Source organism: Macaca mulatta, chromosome 20, assembly GCF_049350105.2.
Source record: "Macaca mulatta isolate MMU2019108-1 chromosome 20, T2T-MMU8v2.0, whole genome shotgun sequence".
In the NCBI taxonomy this organism is placed as follows: Eukaryota; Metazoa; Chordata; class Mammalia; order Primates; family Cercopithecidae; genus Macaca; species Macaca mulatta.
The window spans coordinates 5,552,098-5,559,237 of NC_133425.1; the positions used below are offsets into that span (position 1 = coordinate 5,552,098).

Genomic DNA, 7,140 nt, shown 5'->3' on the forward strand with positions numbered 1-7,140 from the left:
TTGATAAGTCATCCTGATCTCACTCCCTCCATCACTCACGCCTTGTGCCTGGGCCCTGCTTGCTGTGGACCGCTTCATTCATAATAGCTACCATTTGTGGGGCTCTGTCTCCCAGCCACGTGCTGCTGGAAGCCCTTTCTGTGCACTTCCCACTGAGCCTCACAGAGGCCAGTGGTGATAGGTGCCCCCGAGGACTGCCATTTCATAGATGGGGAAACTGAGGCTCAGAGAGGTTAGAGGGCTTGGCCAAGGTCAAGGGCCAGAGTTCTGGATCTGCCACCATTTATCCATCCTGGTTCCTATCATCTCTGCTACATCTACAATGTAGGTCTCAAGGGTTACTTCTTCTTCTTTTTTTTTTTTTAAGAGATAGGTTCTCAGGGCCAGGCATGGTGCCTCATGCCTGTAATCCTAGCACTTTGGGAGGCTGAGGTGGGCGGATCACCTGAGGTGAGGAGTTAGAGACCAGCCTGGCCAACATGGCAAAACCCCATCTCTAGGAAAAATACAAAAATTAGGCAGGTGTGGTGGCACAAGCCTGTAATCCCAGCTACTGAGGAGGCTGAGGGAGGAGAATCCCTTCAACCCGGGAGACAGAGGTTGCAGTGAGCCAAGATCATACCACTGCACTCCAGCCTGGGTGACAGAGCAAGACTCCGACTCAAAAAAGAAAGAGATAGGGTCTCAGCCGCGTATGGTGGCTCACGCCTGTTATGAGGCTAAGACAGGAGGATTGCTTGAGCCCAGAAGTTCAAAACTAGCCTGGGTAACACAGTGAGACCCCTGTCTCTACAGAAAATAGGAAAATCAGGTGAGTGTGGTGGCACACGCCTGTAGTCCCAGCTCCTTGGGAGGTGGAGGTGGCAGGATCACCTGAGCCTGGGATGTCGAGGCTGCAGTGAGCCGTGATCGCACCACTGCACTCCAGCCTGGGCAATAGAGTGAGACCCTATCTCAAAAAAAGGAGAGCTTAATAATCTGTTGGATAAGAATGAATCGGAACCAGCCAGGCGCAGTGACTCACGCCTGTAATCCCAGCACTTTGGGAAGCCCAGGTGGGCGGATCATGAGGTCAGGAGTTCGAGACCAGCCTGGCCAACATGGTGAAACCCCGTTTCTACTAAAAGTACGAAAATTTGCCGGGTGTGGTGGCGTATGTCTGTAATCCCAGCTACTCCGGAGGCTGAGGCAGGAGAATTGCTTAAACCTGGGAGGTGGAGATTGCAGTGAGACGAGATCATGCCAATGCACTCCAGCCTGGTCGACAGAGCAAGACTCTGTCTCGAAAAAAAAAAAATGAATGGGAACCTAGGTGATGTTCAATAAATATTTATTGTTAAGGATTAGGGGACGAAGTTCAGCCCCCAAAGTGTATCTATCAGCAATACTCAGGAAGCATTACAACATGCCAGGCCCTGGGCAGGACCTTGCAGGGGGAGACAAAGCAGACAGTGTCCCTCTCCTTGGGGATCCTACCATCTAATGGGGAGACTCTGAGAGTCTCCTCCCTCCAAAAGGCCCTACTCTGAAAGGAGGACGCCCAGCACAATGGCAGGGAGGGAGGACATGCCTCTGTGCCTGTTGTTCACTTAGAAGGAGAAATGGGGCCTGGCTCTCCTGCAGTGGCAGCTGCTGCCTCCTGGAAAAGCAGAACCTAGAGAAAACAGCTGAGAGCCTGGCCTTGTTGGTTGTCTCTACTGCCTGTCCCCCATCTTGCCAGCTACCTGATGCCCCAGGGAAGTAGTGGGTTGGAGAGCACAAGCTTTGGATTCAGACTGCAGACACACGGAGAACGCAATCCGGACTATGCCTCCTACTAGCTTATACAACCTTGGACAAGTTAGTGAACTTCTCTGTGCGGTTGTCGTGAATATAATGAAAATGTCCAGTAGAGAGAAAGAGCTGGGGATGGCTCCATCTGGAATCCCAGCACTTTGGGAGGCTGAGGCAGGAGGATCACTTGAGCCCAGGAGTTCAAGACCAGTCTGGGCAAGATGGCGAGATCTGTCTCTAAATATTATTATTATTTTGAGACATATTCTCACTTTGTCATCCAGGCTGGAGTACAGTGGCACAATCTCAGCTCACTGCAGCCTCCACCTCCCGGGTTCAAGTGATCCTTCTGCCTCAACCTCCCAAGTAGCTGGGACTACAGGTCAACACACTTGTCTAATTATTATTATTATTATTGTTATTATTATTATTTCTGAGACAGAGTCTTGCTCTGTTGCCTAGGCTGGAGTGGAGTGGCGCTATCTTGGCTCACTGCAACCTCCGCCTCCTGGGTCCAAGCTATTCTCCTGTCTCAGCCTCTTGAGTAGCTGGGATTACAGGTGCACACCACCACTCCCAGCTCCTTTTTGTATTTTTAGTAGAGATGGGGTTTTACCATGTTAGCCAGGCTGATCTCAAACCCTGACCTCAGGTCATCTGCCCGCCTCAGTCTCCCAAATTGCTGTGATTACAGGTGTGAGCCACCGCGTCCAGCTATTATTATTATTATTATTATTTTTATTTTTTTTTTGAGACGGAGTCTCACGCTGTTGCCCAGGCTGGAGTGCAGTGGCGCGATCTCGGCTCACTGCAAGCTCCGCCTCCCGGGTTCCCGCCATTCTCCTGCCTCAGCCTCCTGAGTAGCTGGGACTACAGGCGCCCGCCACCGCGCCCGGCTAATTTTTTGTATTTTTAGTAGAGACGGGGTTTCACTGTGGTCTCGATCTCCTGACCTTGTGATCCGCCCGCCTCGGCCTCCCAAAGTGCTGGGATTACAGGCTTGAGCCACCGCGCCCGGCCTATTATTATTATTATTATTTTATTTATTTATTTTTTGAGACAGTCTCGCTCTGTCGCCCGGGCTGGAGTGCAGTGGTGCAATCTTGGCTCACTGCAAACTCCGCCTCCTGGGTTCACGCCATTCTCCTGCCTCAGCTTCCCAAGTAGCTGGGACTACAGGAACCCGTCACCACGCCCGGCTAATTTTTTTCTATTTTTCGTAGAAACAGGGTTTCACTGTGTTAGCCAGGATGGTCTCGATCTCCTGACCTCATGATCCGCCCGCCTCGGCCTCTCAAAGTGCTGGGATTACAGACATGAGCCACTGCGCCCGGCCACGCTATTATTATTATTTTTAGACAGGGTCTTGCTCTGTCACTCAGGGTAGAGTGCAGTGGCATGATCACAGCTCACTGCAGCCTCGATCTCCTGGGCTCCAGTGATCCTTCCACCTCAGCCTCCCAAGTAGCTGGGATTATAGATGTGTGCCACCAGGCCCAGCTAACTTTTTATTTTTTGTAAAGAGATGTGGTCTCTTGGGAGGCCGGGGCAAGTGGATCACCTGAGGTCAGGAGTTAAGGACCAGCTTGAGCAACATGGCGAAATCTCGTCTCTATTAATAATACAAAAAATTAGCCAGGCATAATGGCGAGCACCTGCAATCCCAGCTACTCGGGAGGCTTAGGCAGGAGAAATCACTTGAACCCAGGAGACAGAGGTTGCAGTGAGCCGAGATCGCGCCATCGGACTCCAGACTGGGAGACAAGAGCAAAACTCCGTCTAAAAAAAAAAAAAAAGGGATGGGGTCTCATTTTATTGCCCAGGCTGGTCTCAAACTCTTGATCCTCCTGCCTTGGCCTTATAGAGTGCTGGGATTACAGGCATGAGCCACTGTGCCCAGCCCTGTCTCTATTTACACAAATAAAAATAAAAGTTAAAAAATAAAATGTCTGGTAGAGAGAAAGAACTGGTCTGGAGGGGGCTCACGCCTGTAATCCTAGCACTTTGGGAGGCTGAGTTGGGAGGCTTGCTTGAGCCCTGAAGTTGGAGGGAGGCTACAGTGAGCTAGGATAGAGCCATTGCAGTCCAACCTGGGCAAGAGAGGGAGACCCTGTCTCTGAAAAAATTTAAAGAAAAATAAATAAAAAAAGAAAGACTGGTCTGGCCGAGAACTGGAGAGGTTCCTTCCTTCCTTCCTTCCTTCCTTCCTTCCTTCCTTCCTTCCTTCCTTCCTTCCTTCCTTTCTTCCTTCCTTCCTTCCTTCCTCCTTCCCTCCCTCCCTCTCTCTCTCTCTCTCTCTTTCTTTCTTTCTTTGTTTTTGTTTAAGATGGAGTCCTGCTCTGTCACCCAGGCTGGAGTGCAATGGCATGATCTCGGCTTACTGCAACCTCTGCCTCCCAGGTTTAAGTGATTCTCCTGACTCAGCCTCCCAAATAGCTGGGATTACAGGCTCATGCTACCATGCTTGGCTAATTTTTGTATTTTTAATAGAGGCAGGGTTTCACCATGTTGGCCAGGCTGGTCTCGAACTTCTGACCTCAGGTGATCTGCCTGCCTCAGCCTTCCAAAGTGCTAGGATTATAAGTGTGAGCCACCGCACCCGGCCGGGAACTGGAGGTTTCTGGTTAAATCACCCCACCAAGACCACGGAGTTCTTTCTTCACACTTACTGGTTTTGCAGGAGCCAACCAGCCAAATTTAAGGGGTTTCCTGGAGACTAAGCAGACAGCAGCTAGTTCCTGGAATTGACAAGCCCTGTGCTGGGCCTGACATCTCCCAGTGATTGCTAACATGTATTGGGAGCATACTGCATCTACTCATCACAGCAGCCTCAGAAAAGAGATGTTCTTCTTCACCATTCAGATTAAGAACCCAGAGGCGGTTGGGGAGCCCACATCAGAGTTCTTCGTGGGAGCAACATGCAGAAATCTCTCAAAAACGCTGGGCGCGGTGGCTCATGCCTGTAATCCCAGCACTTCAGGAGACTAAGGCGTGCAGATCACAAGGTCAAGAGTTCAAGACCAGCCTGGCCAACATGGTGAAACCCTGTCTCTATTAAAAATACAAAAAACAAGGCCGGGCGCGGTGGCTCAAGCCTGTAATCCCAGCACTTTGGGAGGCCGAGACGGGTGGATCACAAAGTCAGGAGATCGAGACCATCCTGGCGAACACAGTGAAACCCCATCTCTACTAAAACTACAAAAAACTAGCCGGGCGAGGTGGCAGGCGCCTGTAGTCCCAGCTACTCAGGAGGCTGAGGCAGGAGAATGGTGTAAACCGGGAGGCGGAGCTTGCAGTGAGCTGAGATCCGGCCACTGCACTCCAGCCTGGGCGACAGAGCGAGACTCCGTCTCAAAAAAAAAACAAAAAAAAACAAAAAACATTAGCCAAGCATGATGGTGGGAACCTGTAGTCCCAGCTACTCAGGAGGCTTAGGCAGGAGAATAGCTTGAACCCGGGAGGCGGAAGTTGCAGTGAGCCGATATTGCACCACTGCCTTCTAGCCTGGGCAACAGAACAAGACTCTGTCTCATAAATAAATAAATAAATACATGTCTTAAAAAGACCCTCAAGGGTGAAGTTGCTTCTGGTCAAGTCTCCCTCATGGCACAGAGTCGTCTGATTTCTCTGGTCATTTGGTTCAGGTCTCTCTCCCCTGCTGGGGCTGTTTTCCATTTATCCATACTGTGGTACAGGGCTTGGCATCCTGCAAGCACTCAATAAATTTTTTTTTTTTTTTTTTTTGAGACAGAGTCTCACTCTGTTGCCCAGGCTGGAGTGCAGTGGCGCGATCTCAGCTCACTGCAACCTCTGCATCCCGGGTTCAAGCGATTCTCCTGCGTCAGCCTCTGGAGAAGTTGGGACTATAGGTGCACACCACCACACCCGGCTAATATATATTTTTTTATTTTTAGTAGAGACAGGGTTTCTTTTTTTTTTTTTTTTTTTTTTTTTTTTTTTGAGACGGAGTCTCAGGCTCTTGCCCAGGCTGGAGTGCAGTGGCGCGATCTCGGCTCACTGCAAGCTCCGCCTCCCGGGTTCCCGCCATTCTCCTGCCTCAGCCTCCTGAGTAGCTGGGACTACAGGCGCCCGCCACCGCGCCCGGCTAATTTTTTGTATTTTTAGTAGAGACGGGGTTTCACTGTGGTCTCGATCTCCTGACCTTGTGATCCGCCCGCCTCGGCCTCCCAAAGTGCTGGGATTACAGGCTTGAGCCACCGCGCCCGGCCCGAGACAGGGTTTCATCATGTTGGCTGGGCTGGTCTTGAACTCCTGACCCCAGGTGATCCACCGGCCTCAGCCTCCCAAAGTGCTGGGATTACAGGCGTGAGCCACCACACCTATCCTCAATAAACATTTAAAAAATATTATTATTATTATTTTTGCTTGGTCCCCCATGCTGGAGTGCAGTGACGCGATCTCGGCTCACTGCAACCTCTGCCTCCTGAGTTCAAGCAATTCTCCTGCCTCAGCCTCCTGAGTAGCAGGGATTACAAGCATGCGCCACCATGCCCGGCTAATTTTTGTATTTTTAGTAGGGATGAGGTTTCACCATGTTGGCCAGACTGGTCTCAAACTCCTGACCTAAAGTGATCCTCCCGCCTCAGTCTCCCAAAATGTTGGGATTACAGGCGTGAGCCACCACACCCGGCCAATTTTTAAAAATATAATAGAGATGAGGCGGGAGGTGGGGGTCTCACTATGTTGCCCAGGCTGGTCTCCAACTCCTGGCCTCCAGGGATCCTCCCACTTCGGCCTCCCAAAGTGCTGGGCTTACAGGTATGAGCCACCGCGCCTGGCCGATAAACATTTTTGCTAACAGATTTAAACTAGCGTCTCCTGTACCTTTCTTCACGCCTCGACTCCCTCGCCCCACCGGGCTGCAACTCTGCCTGCCTGAGTTCGGATGCGGTCAGCTGCAGGGCAGCGCTCCGGGCTGAAGCGCAGCGATTCCCGCCGCCGGGAGAGGGCGCTCTGCGGGCCTCGGCCTCGGCCCTTCCGGACGCCAGCGCAGGTCGCCGGACCCAGAGAGTCGGCCCTTAATAGCCCCCTCCTGGAAGCGCTAGGTCCCGAAGCTGGCCTTCCCCCGGGGCCCATCTCCCGGCTAATGTTTAACCCGGCCACACTCCACAATATCCACACTCAGGAGACCGGGGTGGGGTGAGGGTGGGGGCTGGGGGAAGCCACCTCCGAATCGCCAACTTCCGAGCCTTTGCTCCAGGAAAACGGCCTTCCCACATCCCTTCAGGTTTCAACCTACAGCTCCTGAGCACCTACTATGTGCCCATTCCCACAATAGGTCATGAGCCCTAATACGTGTCCATTAGATCAAAACATGAGCATCCATTATGAATCCACACCTACTAT

The 7,140-nt window shown here is 51.7% G+C and overlaps 1 protein-coding gene across 1 annotated transcript in view; it reads right to left on the reverse strand.

The window, feature by feature from the left end:
• The window catches only part of LOC144338319 (uncharacterized), a 46,375-nt gene that overhangs the window by 33,928 nt on the left and 5,307 nt on the right, over positions 1-7,140 (reverse strand). The window lies entirely within an intron of this gene.